The sequence below is a fragment of the Rhipicephalus microplus genome, chromosome 6 (assembly GCF_043290135.1).
Source record: "Rhipicephalus microplus isolate Deutch F79 chromosome 6, USDA_Rmic, whole genome shotgun sequence".
In the NCBI taxonomy this organism is placed as follows: domain Eukaryota; kingdom Metazoa; phylum Arthropoda; class Arachnida; order Ixodida; family Ixodidae; genus Rhipicephalus; species Rhipicephalus microplus.
This window is the reverse complement of record NC_134705.1, coordinates 74,682,588-74,699,334: the sequence shown is the minus strand read 5'-3', so window position 1 is coordinate 74,699,334 and position 16,747 is coordinate 74,682,588.

Here is a 16,747-nt window from a genome sequence, read left to right as displayed (position 1 = left end):
GCTTGCGCCCTTTCTTGCAGTGCTCGCTCGATCTCTTCTTATTTTTACTCGTTCTGTTCTGGCAAGCCCTTCCAATCGACGGTATCTGAGGCGACGTCTCAGCCACCGTTGTCACTTCCGACGCCGTTAACAGGTCATAACGTTCAACTGATCTTGTCTGGTTATTCACCAGCTTGTTCATGTCATGACATTGGGCCTGGCTGGCCGACTTTGTCACCTTTACATTGTCAGTTGGTTGAAGTCGTGCCGACGTAAGTCCAGCTGCCCAGCACGTGAACTCACTCAACACGATCATCTTCTCATTCACTGTCTCTTACATCCAGGCTACGCCCTGGGCTCGAGTGAAATCATTCACGGAATTTTTCTCCACTGTATCTCGCGGTCCCTGTGTCAGCGAGGGCTCCATCTTCGGGTCTTCCCCCAAACGCTCTGGACCATTCGGCCCTCGCGCCCCGTCGATGTTTCCGATGATGAGGTCGTACAGGGGGGTCGTCATACATAAGGCAGTAATCTTCCCGCTGAAGCAAGGTGTTTCAACCTCTATATCTGCTTCGGGAAGCATCCGAACCGTGCCGTCAATTAGGCAAACCGGTTTCGTTTTTCCTGTTAACTCACTTTGCCGTACCAAATTTCTCCGCACGATAACAGTGGAGCTACCGGTATCTCTTAACACCGTAACCTTTTTGCCCGCAACTTTTCTAGGCATTGTTGGCATTCTCTTCGTAACACCGTTTGGCTGTTTTGTCGTTACAGCACCCACAATAGCAAGTTTCTCCCTATTTTTCAACTCTACGAATCCATCGGTGGCGTTGCCATTATTGGCTTTTGGTGCCACTTGCACACAGGATACCTGATGAGTTTGACTCACTCCGTTGCGACACGCATCAACCTTATGCCCAGTCTGACAACACTTGAAACATTTTACAACAGCAGGGCTCATAAAGATAGTTCGACAGCTGTTCGAGCGATGACCCACTCGGCTACAAAGAAAACATCGTGGAACACTCTCCGGTATACGCTTCTTTTGTGCGGGTGCCGAATTCTTTGAATCTTCGGGACACTCCTTCTTGACTTTGGCCAAATTTGTGCCACTTTGCGCTTCCGAGAAATGGTCGGCCATTTCAAGCATGTCTTCAAGTGTCTCAGCCTTCCTCTCTTTCAAGTACAGTGACAGGCTTGGGTGGTAACTAGTAAGAAATTGCTCTCTAATAAGGAGCTCTCTAAGCTCATCGTACTCCTGCGCTGTGCCTGAAAGTTCGATCCATCTGTCAAAATAATGGCTAAGTCGGGCGGCGTACTGCGTAACCGTTTCACCATCAGCTGGCTTTCCTGTCCGAAATCTCTGCCAGAAACCTTCCACAGTAAATCTAAGTCACTTTAGTAAAGCAGCTTTCACCTTTGCATTGTTGGCTGCATCGGTCGGCGTCAGCCTACCTACACACTGAATGCTTCGCCACTCAAGCAGGTACTCAAAACAGTTGCTTATTGATGTTCAGGCCAATTCTGGCTCCTTGCAATCGCCTCAAATGTGTGAAGGTACGCGTCGAGGTCGTCCTTTCTTTCATCAAATGCTACGAGTAGCTTGCTTGGGTTCAAGCCGAAGCCATGGTCTTCCCGTTCACAGCTTTCAACACTAGCTTGGACGGTAGTTTCACTTCGTTGTTGCAAATGAAGCCGCTTGAGTTACATCTCGTGCTGCCGCTGTCGTTCCCTTCCAGTCATCTTCGTCTCTTTTTCTTCTTTCAGCTGTTGCTCATTTGCCTCTTTTTCTTATTTCGCCCTTTCAGCCGCCAGCCTTTTTCTCTCCAAATCATATGCTTTTTCTTCCTTGGCCCTCTCAGCTGCCAACCTCTCTCGTTCCAACTCAGCTGCTTTTTCTTTTTGGCCCTGTCAGCTGCCAACCTCTCTCGTTCCAACTCAGCTGCTTTTTCTTTCTTGGCTCTCTCAGCTGTCAACCTCTCTCTCTCCATCGCCTCTTTCTCCTTCTGGCTCACCCACTTCCACAGTTTGGCGCTAGAAAGACTCTGCTCACCAAGAGCTACTAACTTCTCCAGATCCATGGTGCCTCTAAAACAAAATTCCAGCCGCGTGCACAAGATATCTGCCAACTCAGTCTATCAAAACACTCTCTGCCCACTAATTAATGAGAACGCCGAGCAACACACTAAAATTGTTCCGATAGCACTATCAACAACTCGAGGCTCTTTCTCAATACTTTGGACACACTGTGCACCAAAAAGGTTCTGTTGCGGACGCCAGATTAATTGTCACATGTCCCGATAATTAGGGAGGCGATCGCCGGGCTGATTCCAAGCGCTGAAGTATCGGCCCCCCGAACTGCACCACGAAAGCGTGGACAATTTAGAAGTGGTCCTATTTGGCGCGCCAGCGGACGCCGGCTGTGGCCCAAAGAACAAGTCAGAGCCAAGAGTTGATAAACAATACAAAATTATATTCTCAGTAATTGTAGATCAAAACGATACACAAATAAGCATACTCGATAAGAGTTGAATACGATATGTCACCAATCAAACAACGTACTACACAGAACAATCAGCCACAGTCGAAACAACGGACACAAACAACAATACGCACTACAATGCAATCGCATGCATCGAATAACCAAGACACTTCAAGATTAGAGAGTTCGAAAACCTTTTCAGTCCAAAGTCCTTGGAACAAAAGTCTGAATGATACTCTTCCGAGAATCACTCACCCAAAGTCCAGCGCTGTTGTTGATCCGCTGCCCCCGAAGTTTCCCTTCCAGGAAACCTCGCGTCTTCAGTTGGCGGCTCTCCAAGCTCCAAACTTCTTCGCCGGTAACACGTCGGCTTCCCACACGCAGTTGTTGCCGCGCGTCCTCGCTCACTGGTGGTAGACACACATTCCTGCCTGTAGCACGAGTCTTCACCCATCAGGTGGAAATCTTCTTCATTACCTGTTTTGTCACTGAGGACAGAACCTTCGCCGACGACACGGCAGAAACAAACTACGCACTCTAGTGCATACTTTCTTCTTCTCTTCTGTCACTGAGGACAAAAGGCTTTGAGGAGAAAAGGACTTTACGCACACTGGTGCAAAATTACTTCTTTTCCTTACCTCCCATCTCTGCTGCTCGGTTAAATACCCTTTGCGCTAGATTCCAGAAAATTCTCATCGTTTGGTGGCTCCAAGTTTCTTCGTTCCTCCATCCTGACCATGTCACAATCACGTGCGGCGATGTCACCCTGCCGCCTTGGTATCGCAATCGCGTCATGCAGTCACTCTGCGATGTCACTGCCGTGGATTGTGGCCACGCCCTGCCTGCCGAGCTAAACCAGGGCAAGGTGATGAGTCTGGTGACCTGTGTTTCGGCACAATGCGCCAGCTCCCAGTTCATGAGGAGTGGAGCATTCACCCACTTAGCGGACTGGCGCTTCATCCACCGAGCGCGCCTGAAGCTCCTGCTCCTGAACGGCTCCATTATGTGGGACCCTACTGACCATAACCAGCGCTGCTGCATCTGCGGCTACCATTGGGAGATACTGACGCACGTGCTGTGCCACTGCATGATGCACAGCGTCTTGTACAAGGTGCGGCACAACGCAGTGGTACCTCGCCTCTACACTGCTGCTTCCCAGGACTTCACGGTGGCGCTCGAGAACCGGTTTGTCGGCGACACTGGCCTGCGTCCCGACCTGGTGGTCGTCCGCGGGGAGGAGGCCCTGGGGCTGAACGTCACATGTCCATTCTAAACCATGCCGGAGGCCTTCATCAGCATGTGTAATGACAGGGTGCCCCGATACGGGGTCGTCGCTGCTTGTCTACGCCGGTGGTACCAGCGGGTGATGGTGGCTGCAGTTATTGTCGGAGCGCTGTGCACCAGTGCCGCCGCCCAACGACCGCTCCGTTCGGCGCCTCTTCTCCGGGCCAATACGTGTGCCTTGATTGATTGATTGACTATGTGGTGTTCAACGTCCCAAAACCACCATATAAAGATGAGAGACGCCGTAGTGGAGGGCTCCGGAAATTCACGAAGAGAGACTGCGTCAGTGAGTTGGTGGTGGTGTTTCGCGCCATGAAGTGTGCGCGAGTCAGCTACGGCCACCATTAGCCATCTTGTGTTCCTAAGACTCGTCGCTTTGTTGTCTGGAGACTTCCGGTGCCCCACTGTTCCTGCCCGCTGCCCTCTCCTCGGTGCCTCCTTCCTGCCACTGCTTGTCCTGATGTCTGCTCAGTGCCCCTCCCTGTACCAGTCCACAGTTGTCAAGTCGTGCTGTTCCGATGTGGCTTCTCCTGGGACTCTTCCTCACGATAATCCAAACCTTCCTGCAATCTACAGCAAGTGCTACTGCTTGTACTTATCATGAATAGAAGCAATCTGTTGTTATCACCTTCTTATCTAATACGGGTTCTATTTCGACTCAGGGTGATCAATTTGTTCTTGTTGCAAAATAAATAGCAAAAATAGCTCACAGGATTCACCAGCGATGCCAATCACCCGCGAACTTGTGCGAGTTTCAGCAGTCTGGTGCCAAGCCTCCTGGGCTGAGGCATTTTTTCGCGTGCACTTGCCCGCGCACAGGGGTGTGTGAGCACTGTTCGCTTTTGAACGCTTCGAGAAAAAAAAGGCAGATACCACGTACAGTGAGAATCAATGATATGCGAAGCATGAGTAAGAAAGGTTGATTTGTCACTTTAAAATCAGCATAACGTTACAAGGTGGAGGTAAATGATGCCGTACATGACTTCTGTGACATGATTATCATGTTTGGTTGTGTCATCTGTCTTCGTCATATATTCATGTCATGTGATACCAAATTTAGCATATGTGCAGCTAGCGAAACGGCTGCGAGCACTCTATGAGCATGGTTTGTTGTCATGTTCTTACATAACACGCGTGTCAGGATTATCGTGTTTGCACCAGTCATATACTTCGTCATCCACTGACGTCACGTAACACCATTTTCGGTATATGTGGAGCTAGCCAAACAGCCGCGAACGCATCATGAAGGGCCCAATATACTCCATTGTAGCGTTGACGCACGCGCACTTTGGGCACACTGACGTTCCATTAGCAAACCACGAGCACTCTATAGTCTGACGCCAGGCGCAACCGGCACGACCAGCGTCGGTCGGCGCGGCCCGACGGCAACAGGCTAGAAATTCGTGCCATGTTTTTTCCAGATAGCACTGCGTCGACCTCTATTTGTGACGGAGGGATGACGGACGCACTGAAACGCGCATGCGTCAAGTCAACGCAGCGTGGTGCATGCCTGCAAGTATATGGCAAAACCGGCGCCTGGCATCGCAACGCCGGTGTGATGCGACAACATGAACGCCTGCGAGGACGCGCACCGCGTCACGTCGACATGTATTGGCGCCTTGACTGTGGCATGTAGTTATGTTCTCACATAACACGCATCTCATTATTATGATGTTTGCACCAGTCACATACCTTCGTCATCCATTGACGTCACGTAATACCAAATTCGGCATATGCGAAGCTAGCGAGGCGGCCGCGAGTGCATCATAAATGTGGCATGTAGTCATGTTGTTACATGACATGCATCTCGTGATTATGTTTGGATGTGTCATTTACCTATGTCGTCCATTCGCGTTGCGTAATACTGAGTTTGTACTTTTGAAGCTAGCGAAACCGCCACGAGCGCATCATGAACGTAGCATGTCGTCATGTTGTTACATGACACGCATCTAATGATTATCAAGTTTGCACCAGTAACATACCTACGTCATTCATTCAGGTACCGTAATACCAAATTTGGTATATGGGACGCTAGCGAAACGGCCGTTAGCGCAGCATGACAGTGGCTTGTAGTCATGTTGTTACAAGACACGCATGTCGCAATTTTCATGTTAAAGTCTGTCACTTGTGTTCGCCATGCAATCAAGTCATACCATATCTGTTTTGCAACATGCCATGTGAACGAAGCCATCGTGAGAGCTGCAGGACCATGAAATGTAAATCATGACGTTCATGACATACATGTCATGATTTTCATGTGATGACTAGTCAAATATGTTCTTCATACACTGATATTATGCCATACCAAGCTTGGTATCGATACCACTATCGAAGCGTCCAGGAGAGTTAAAAGTCGCAGGCAGCTAGATAAATAGATAGATAAATAGATAAATAGATGGACAGACAGATAGATAGATAGATAGATAGATAGATAGATAGATAGATGGATAGATATATAGATAGAAAGATAGATAGATAGATAGATACTCTGAAAGTCGCCGAAGTTTGCTAAGAAATGCTTCGTATTTAATAAACGGTCTCAAGCAAAGAAATGCGTGTTGTGGTGCTTTTGGCGTGCATACTAGGAGTGACAAGCGAGAACCGCAACTTCGCAGAAATCATGAGTGACATGTGCTGCGATACGTGATCGAAGCGAAGCAAGTGTGCTGGTATATCTTGATTTTAGGGGCGATGCTCCTTAAAGCGACACCCGTTCGTCCCTCGTAGTAGTGGTAGTGCGTAAGCAGTCTTACGCTTTGATTAGCAAAGTGGTGCCGGTTGGAGATTTCTCCTGTGCGTTGTTGAACAATAAAAATTTCGCACCGTGCGCGTTCACTTAAAGCAGAATTCTCCTGTCTTACGTTACCAATTAGCAGCTATTGGCATGTACATTGAGCACTATCTGACAAAAAAGGGTTGCTAGGTTATACTCTCTGGGCGTGACCTCCTTGGTTTTAGAAAGCTTTAGCGAGCGTTGGGCTGCAGTGCCATAAATACAGTGAACTATTATATATTATGAACTCGAGTTGGTTAAAGGTGGGAAGTAGACCTGAAGCGCAAGCCCGTAAGAAAGTGTGCGTGTGCCACCTCTTGTTTAGTCCTTAGAATGTCCGCTGGATGGCGGTGCTTCTATATGCGGAATATATGATAAAAAGATGCGAGAGGGTGGTACTTGGAGTGTTGACTAGATGGATGAACAGACACACAGACAGATGCATGGACGAACGCACGGATGGCTGCACGTACGGATGGACTTATGGGTGGACGCACGGATTGACATGTGGACGCACGAACACAAGCACGCACGAACGGGAAGATGGACGCACGAACGGTCACAGAGACGGACGCATATATGATGAAAAGATGCGAGATGGTGTTACCTAGATTGTTGACTAGATGGACGAACGGACACACAGCGAGATGTTTGGACGGACGCACGGATGGCTGCACGGACGGATGGGCGCATGGACGGACGCATGGACGGTGGATGCATGGACGGACGAATGCAGGGACGGGCGCACGGCTGAATGTGTGGATGCACGAACAGACGCACGCACGGACGGGGGGATGGACGCACGGATGGTCACACAGACGGATACATGGACGGACGGAAACAAGAAACGAATGGACGGACGGAGGCTTCGCCCTACTCTCCATCATTCACCCCGTGGATATGATGCCATTTTTTATTTTGCCGTGTACGCTTTGGCCGCAGCATTTAGCGTCCAACTACTGGCAGATGCGTTCAGTGCACCTCTGACTGCAAATAAAAGCGCAATGTACCCAACACAGGAAGCACCACGGAAGCAAACTCCAACAGTGTGGTAGTGCCCTGACGTGCGAGATTTTGTTTGAAACACAGCGTCGTGTGTGCGTGCGCGTTCCCTTGTCCGCACTGACTACCACCTTCACTAAGCTGAACAAGCAGACGAATAAGCAGTAACACCAGCGAAATCTTTCTCTAACTTTAACAGAATCATTGCCTCAAATAGCGAACGCACAGATGATTGCCTCGCTGCGTTGTTGGTCTCGGTGGGTAGAGGCGTCTGCTCGTTGCAAGTACAAGCCATAAAGATGCCCGTCTGGGCAAAGCACGCCTTCCCGCAGGTATACTCCACAGATATATGCCAACACTGCAAGAAGGCACGAGCTACACAGAGACACCTCCTCTAAGACTGTGCGCCACCACCGGGTAACCAAGAAGCAATGCCAACTGACATAAGCAGTAAAAGCAGGAGCGAAAAGCCATGCGACCAGAGAGACGTGATCCGGCGCTTGCTTGGCATCTTGGAACGCCAGCGGCCCCAAAAGCGGCGCCCCCTCGGGTTTGACACAAGTAAGTTGCTTCTCCGGGACGTCCGAGCACGCTAGAGTCTTGCTTTAATTCCCCTACCTTTTCCTCCAGTATGCCAGATAAAGAATAAAGTTGTTCCACTCACACAGGCACAAATGACGCAAATTATGAAATGCATTTTCTACCAGTTACGACTTCTCCGCCATTTTCGCCGCCTAAAAAACTTAATGCCCGCTCGATAGATTCAAGTTGAATGGTAACTGCGCGCAAGAAAATAATGACTGTCGATGAAGAGGCGTGTTCCCCAAAACCAGGTCTGTCTCGCATGAGCCGTAAGCTAATAATGCCAGTCGAGCAGGACCTGATTTGGGGTTCTGATTCAGGTCCGCATCAATCGAAAATGAATTAAAAATCTAATAACATGATACGCCGTGCGTCACGTGGAGCTCAAGTTTCTCCACTGAATCACAAGGTCAAAAGTAAAGAGTACCACAAAGAAAGCGTTAAAAAACAATTTTTTGAGAGGTAGTACCTTGGAAAAGGCAGTGAACACTGCTGGTACTTCGTTACCATAGGTAGATTAAGTATAAATAGGGAAACAGCCAGTCAATGTTTTCTGACAATACTGATTTATGTGACCTTTGTAATCAATATGTTCCTAATGTATTGATGTGGCAAGAAACTTAAGTTTCTTCGGAAAAGTGTTTTCATGTAAAAAATACCGCATATTTAGGTTAGATCAGCCCTCTCGCGGTGGTGACTTAACCGTATTAATTACCTGCTCATAGACTTGAAATTACTTAATTTCGCGGGATCGAATTCCGGCTGCGGCAGTTGCGTTTTCGATGGAGAAGAAAATGCTGTAGGCCGTGTGCTCAGATTTAGGTTCATGTTAAACAACCCCAGGTGGTGCGAATTCCCGTAGGGCTCAAATATGGCGTCTCTCATATTATTATGGTACTTTTATGGCTTACCCGCCATTAGCGCCAGGAATTTCAGGCCTTTATACAGACGGTCCTCACACCCATTGCCCACATCTTTTATATCAAGTAGTGGCGCTCTTTGGACATCACGTGGCATCGCGCCAATAAAACACCACACATCATCATCATAAATATCATCATCATCCTCATCATATGGCGGTTTTTGGACGTTAAATCACCCATATCGTCATCATAATTATCACTGACTTTCTAGAGTGCTAACATCACTATCTATAAATAGTATAGCAAAATGTGATGAATTTAGGTTACCTGAGAAAATACTGGTTAAGTAAAATGCAATTCAACGTAAATGTATCTAACGAAGGCTATTCTAATACTCGGTGAAATTCAGCTCGCGCACGTGACTACAGGCTAAGAAGAGGTGCGTGGCGACAGCTACTTTACGACCAATGCCCTAGAAGCTGGAGAGATTACAAGTATGCGGCTACTATTTTTAAAAGAACAGTTGCCGCGGCGAAAGACAGTTTGCTAGTCAGCGTTCAGAGTTTTCGTCAAAAACTACCAACAGGAAAACCCTTTTGTTTCCTCAGAAACAAAAATAGGGTCATATTTTTATAAAACGATATTGATCAGTGGTTCCAACTCCAAGTGAACTGTCTAGTTTTCTCGAAGGTATTGCAAAAGGACTTGAAAGTCGCTTTGCGTATGCTTCTCACACCACTCGCAGTCGCCTGGAAATTATGATGGTTTTGATATCACAGCTTCGGAATCGGAACGTGTAGTGATAAACTTGCCTGATTCTGCGGCGGGTCCTAATGGCATAACTACGTCGGCATTAAAAATGAATCATTAGGCGTTATCGAAAACTAATGAATTTCACATGTTTATAGAATTCCTAAGGTAATTCCTTTGCTAAAAAACAAGGTGCAAGATTTACGTTAGATAACATGATGATAAAGGTCATTGAAAGGATGTTGAACAATACGATTGATAATTGCTGGAATAAAAACACAGTTCTAGGCCCATGCGAAATTCGCTTCAGGTGTCGGTTGCTCCATTCTGTGTGCTCATGTCGATTTGGAAAGTAGAATACAGCTTGCTCGTTAGAAAACTATTTGTCACATAAGTGACCCTTGATATCGCGCAAAAACTAATGACAGCGTGGAACATTTCAAACTAATAAATTTATTTTAATCCACAGATTCAGCGCAATATTTTGTCGCGTGAGTATATACCTTGTTACACGTCAAAGAATTTTATTGTTCTCTATCTGGTTTGTATTTTTTAAGGTACAAACTTCAAGTCTTCCACAAGGATCAATGTTATCACCACTACTATTTATTATTTTACTATGTTATATTTCTGTGTATATAGACGTGCAAGTGAATGTGTATGCTGATGACATAACGTGTTTTGTTACAGCTGTTGATATGCATACACTATATCAAAGTCTCGAGACATTTATGAAAGCTCCAGAAACGTGGTTACAAAACATTACCTTATTATCGCTGAATTACAAAAGTGTAATGTTAGTTTTTCTTCTGAGTTTACCGGTCCTTATTGCTTCACTTTATCGGCAGGACCTTATCGCACCGGTGGAATCTGTTGAGTATTCAGGGGTTACTTATACTGACAAACTTAATTTGAGTCCACATATGAAAAATATGGCTGCCAAAAGAACACGGGCGCTAGGGATGCTTTGTTGACTCTACAAAACGCGTTAATGTTTACACCGTGGTGTTCTCACCATGATTTACTGCATGTATATCACCAGATTTCAGAGTGTGGGTGGGTCTTGTTTTCTGGTTCACCTGCATACGAACTGTGACCACTGGGTTTTCTAAAACGCTGATCCCTACGATTATGTCTTGGGCTTTCAAAATTTGTCTCAAAAATAGTTTATACCAGGAAGCGCGCCTGGATTCTCATCGTACTCGGTTTAACATCCTAACAGTGCGTACATTCCTAAACATGCATGTATCGCCATTGAGGAGGTCGCAATATAATTTTGTGAATCGACCGACGGAAGCTTTCGACCATCAGTGGTCAAAATTACGATGTCCTTAGGTCATTTTCGCACAGAAACAGCTGAAACAATTACACGTACAGCTCTTTGAAGTGCCGGCCTTTAACGAATCTGTACAAACGAGTAAAATAGAGTTTGATGACATCTTTCGCAAGAATTGCAAACATTTGCTTGATAAATACGTAAGTTAGATTTTGGAAGATCATTTGTTTAGATTATGAACTTTCGCAGTTATAGAAACTGATGCTTCAGTATGTGAAGAAAAGGCAGAGGTGGATCGATTGATTGATATGTGGAGTTTAACGTCTTGAAATCCCCATATAAATATGAGGGACAACGTAGTGGAGGGCTCGAGAAATTTTGACCACCTGGGGTTTTTTAATGTGCACCCAAATCTGAAAACACGGGCTTACAGTATTTTCGTCTCCATCTAAAATGCAACTGCCGCAACCGGGATTCGATCCCGCGACTGGCGGGTCAGCCACTAGACCACCGTGGAAAGAAAAGGCAAAGGTGGGAATCGCATTAATAAAGACGATAGTCTTTCTTGGGGACCTTCAACGCAAAAACTTTGGTCTGTCTGTCTGTCTGTCTGTCTGTCTGTCTGTCTGTTCGCTTGTACATTTGTCTGCTTGTCCGCCCTTAACGGTACCCTAAATGGCATCAAAGTGGCCAAACGAAACTCTAAACGGCGGCCCCATCCGCAGCGCCCACCAGCATTGCTCAAGATTCAGCGTTCATACTTGCGTGAATGTCAAATAAAGACACTTTTTGCGAATATCTGAGGCCTCATAACAACAGGTCAATATTCTGTATGTGTGTTTTTTACTAGAACAAGCATACATAAGTACTTATAAGGACGGTAGCGTTTATTACGTTGCGCTTACCAGCCAACACTTGCACGAAAAGGCAAGTGTTTCCAACGCTTTGCTAAGACGACACAGTGGCGGCACCTAGCCGTCGCCTTGCGTTCTATACGCCTTTACACCTCCGAGATGGACGCGAAGGGCGCGTGCGCTTCGTTTTCCAAGTTAACTGTCACGTTTGACGTGACTTGATGCGCTCGTTCGCCTATGCTTCACGCTCGAGGCACTCTAACGCAGCGCCTCCGGAATACCTATTAACCGATTCTCTTGCACAGAACATCAAATAATCGTTTTGTTCCCTCTCTCCAGACGCGAGACTGTTGTCTTTCGACGACATGTGTAGTGTAACATGCAGATAAGCGGCCAATTTTTTTTATTTCTCGATAAGTGTTTGGATTTGTTTACCCGACTTTATTTCTATTTATCATGCGGAATTACTTACCAATAAGTTAGCTTTACGAAACTTATCTTTATCAATATCAGAAGCCGCCGTTTTGACAGATAGCCTATCCATCTGTTGCTCATTAACTGCATAAAAAATTTTCAATTTATATCAAAGTATTTTACTTTTTCTTTGAAGACGTACACGTATTGTTCGCTTGGTGTGGGTATAAGGGCACAAAAGTATACCTCTCAATTAATATGCGGATGCACTTGCACTCGCATCGCATAATTACCCAATAATGTATACTTTGCTGATGTGGGCGTTTTTAACTGTGGCGCGATTTCAAAATTTTGCCACGACGCACTACTTCGCTAAGTCTGCGTTGTCAGTCTCTCAGTGCCCTCACCTCAATTACCGTTCGAAATGTAGATGGTGCTTCCCCAGAAGGGTGCAGATGTCAGCTACCTAAACAGGATACCGAGTCCCCGCACTGAACTTTTATGTACACAGGTCTGATCTGGTGAAGTCACCTTTATGCCTCCATTGCAGTGAGAGTGAATCTATGAATGATTTCTTTCTAGTGTACGAAATATTCACCTATCAGAGAAAAAGACTTTTAGACAAACCACTTCGAAGGTTGAGATTAAATTTATTTCTTCTGGTTTTTCTGTTCGGTGGGCTACCGTGCTGGGGTTTAGCCACAGGAGCGTTTGCGAGGCTATATGCGGTTGCCTACGTGAGACGAGATGAGTTAAATGCCAAGTACGTCAAATTCATAAATAGTTTTCAAAAAATTTGTTTTCACAAATTAATTTTAATAAAGCTTATGAAAAACAAACATATTTATTAAACAATAGTATTTGCTTTTTCATTGTGAAATTATCTAACAAAGGATTTGAAAACTTTCTGTTCTTACCGTTTTAAAATCATGAAAGATTATTTTAAGTAGGAAGGCAACCCTTGTTTCATGGCTGATTACCTACAATGAGTTGCGCCACAATAATTTGGCAATCGATCCATCAATCAATCAATCAATCAATCAATCAATCAATCAATCAATCAATCAATCAATCAATCAATCAATGAAAAAAAGCTATATTTGTTCGGCAGGATGCGCTTAGCGCGTAGCAGACGTCGCTCCTTACGTCGGTCCTTCGTCAATCAATCAATCAAACAACAGTGAGCGTCCGGTGACGAACCGCTCGATCATCGGCACTGTAGGGCTCCAACACCAAGCACGATGGTCGTTGTGCCACCACCCGACGCCGGAAGACCGTCCATCACCAGTCTACTCGCACCTCTCTCACTAGCATTCAACGAGCAGCCCCAGTGACCACTTTACTGATTTTCGCAAACACTGCCACCCGGCGTGTGCAGCCTCATGCTGGGCTCAGTCAAGCCACCGCAGCAAAGGCGCCTTGTGCACGCCATCATAGCACGTTTACACCTCGGAATCATTAAAATGCTACGACAACACATGGGGAATAAATTTCCGAATTCTCGTCGTCCGCGACGCACTCTGCATGGTATGCGCGGCTTCTTCCTTATTGTTACCGTATATGAGCTGCGCCGCTAAATGAACATCAATGCGATGGAAAAACGGCAGCAGTGCATGAGGAAGTATTGCTGCAACTGTCGGTGGCTTTTCATCGACGATTGGGAGACTGTAGACTTGAGGTCACTTTCGCAGTGTGCCTCGGTTCTTTCAGCATTTTAAAAATATCAGTTAACCTGCGTCGAGGGTAAGTTCACAGTGAAAAGCTAGACCTCATAAACGTACCCGCGGCATTACTTCTTGCACGCCATGTGCGAAAATCCAGTGCTCCCGCCGGTTTCTGAAGCATAGTAAGGGCAGAGAGAGAAAGAGAGAGAACTTAAGTTAAAAAATATCTGTCATTCACGTTACATGTTGCCCGCCGCCCTTAGCCGTTGTCCAGAATCCCCTGAGGCATGGTAGCAGCAAGGGCTCCGCTGATGATGTCTTGCTGGACATTGATATTTCGGTTGTGAAGCAGAGCATTCTGAGGTTCTACAGTGTGTGAAACAGTGTTCTGACTTGGATATGTCCACACTATGCAGAAATAGTTGGCCACTTCATCGCAAAATTTTCACTGTCACCAGAAAACATTTGGCTGCCATTTGCTGTAAGTATGGTGTTTGAAAAAAAAATGTCACAGCTTTGCCGCAAGGGTGAAGCACTGAACACGATATCAAAAAATGGGAAGGCTACGCGCAGAATGGCAAGCAGATCGAAATGTACCCCGCGCTTCTCGTGCACAAATAACGCACGAAACGTACTGACAGGTACAGATGAACGTGAATAAGTGTCTCAGTTGTTACTTCGCTGTGTCTGAAAAGCGCGCCATTTTCGCAAACGGAGGCTGTGCAACGATTGAAAATGGTGATATATGGCCTTCATTGGCGCAAGGGCCATGTGATGGCCAAAGAGCGCCACAAACAATGATGAGGAAAAAGCAATGGTGCGTTATTCAAGTATTATAAACAGAATTTGAACAATAATAGTGCTGTGCGGCCGTAAAGGTGCCTAAAATTTTACGCCCTGAGGTGGGTTAAAACTAAAAAAAAGTTAAATCATGGCGGTGATGTGAAATTCATGGAGGTAGAAAAAATGACAATGTTGGCGGAGAGGGCCGTTTCAGCCACGACCTCTGTACAGAGGTCGAGCTACGGATAACCTCAAAATATGGGGTGAAATGACTGTGCAACGATTGCAATGACCTTTGTGCGCCCCATAACTACAACAGAATCGTGCCATGACAGTTCATGCGCTACGCCAGCCAAGACGTATGATCCTCACCTCTGAGATATAAGGGCATGCGAGAGATAATCAACTCCCCTCCTATCCGCCGGCCAAAGTTCACGTCAGACATGAAAGCCGCTGCGCGCTCATTGCGTAATTTTGTTGATAATGCTGAAAATACGATAGTTACCAGTACAAACAAGATGCTGGAAATTGTCGGCTTCTAATTAACGTCTCTCGTATACAGCGCTATTGTAGTGGATTTGAATTTTGTGGTTCACATGTTTGGTTGCCCGTAGCGAGGCGCGAAGCTCGGGCGGTGTTTGACGTAAATTCCTTTCCATCGTCACGGTACCAGTGAACCTCAGCCGAAGATGTTATTACTAAACGATGATGATGTTTGATGTTTTGTGGCACAAGGGCCATTTCATGGCCAAAGAGTGCCAGTTCATCTTACTAGAGATATGAACAATGATTGTGATAAGCGGCTGTATAAGGTCTATAGAATTCCTCGCGTTAAGGCGGGTAAAAATGTAGAAGTAATAAAATTATGACCACGCCATGAAATCTGTAGGATGTTATTGGACGACAAAAGTTTGTGTTAATAAAAAATTGGCAGCATATCCAGAGAATGATGGAGAGTGGAACGAAGCATTCGTCCGTCCATTCGTTCTTGCTTCCGTTCGTCAATGCGTCCGTCTCTGTGACCGTCCATGCGTCCATCCGCTCGTCCCTGCGTGCGTCATCGCAAGTAATTGGAGTGTTCGCGCGTCCGTCCCTGCGTTCGTCCATGCATCCGCTCCTGCGTCTGTTCATGCGTCCATCCATGCATCTGTCTGTGTGTCCGTTCGTCCATCTATTACTCCGAGTGCCACCATCCCGCATCTTTTCATCATATATTCCCCATATAGAAGCACCGCCATCCAGCGGACATTCCAAGGACTAAACGAGAGGTGGCACACGCACACTTTCTTACGGGCTTGCGCTTCGGGGCTACTTCCCACCGTTAACCACCTCGAGTTCATGGTATATACTAGTTCACTGTATTCATGGCACTACGGCTCAACGCTCGCTAAACCTTTCTAAAGCTAAGGAGGTTACACCCAGCGAGTATAGTTGCACCCTTTCTTGTCGTATAGTGCTCAATGTACATGCCAATGGCTGCTAATGGGGATCGCAGCGTGCGTGTTAAATAAAGCCGAATGCTCCTGTCTCTTATTTCCCATTACCAGCAATTCGCATGTACATTGAGCACTATTTTTTATTGTTCAACAAAGCACAGAAGAAATCTCTCACCGGCATCACCTTGGAGGTCGAAATGTTATACTTATTACATGCTACAACGGCTACGAGGCACGATCGGGTGTTGCTGTAAGGAGCTTCACCCCTAAAAAGATTGTGGACATGTATGGCATTAGCACAAGTGTGTCACTCGTTTACACCCTTGTATCCAAGAGCCGTGAGGCAAGTGCTTCGTTGAGTGTAGCCACCGCAGCGGAGACCTCTCAAGAGAGGTTGTGCTACATAGTAAAAATTTTTATACCCAAAAGGGTGTAAATGAGCTTGTTCCATGGACGACACTTTAAAGGCTCGTTCACACCGATGGCGGGGCGGCCAAAGCGGCGAGGCGGCAACGCGGGAAGCGGCGAAAACCGTCTCGCCAGGCGGCGAAAGCGGGAGAAAAACCGATTGCTCTCAGAGCAATTTTTTGCCGCCTGCCGCGGCT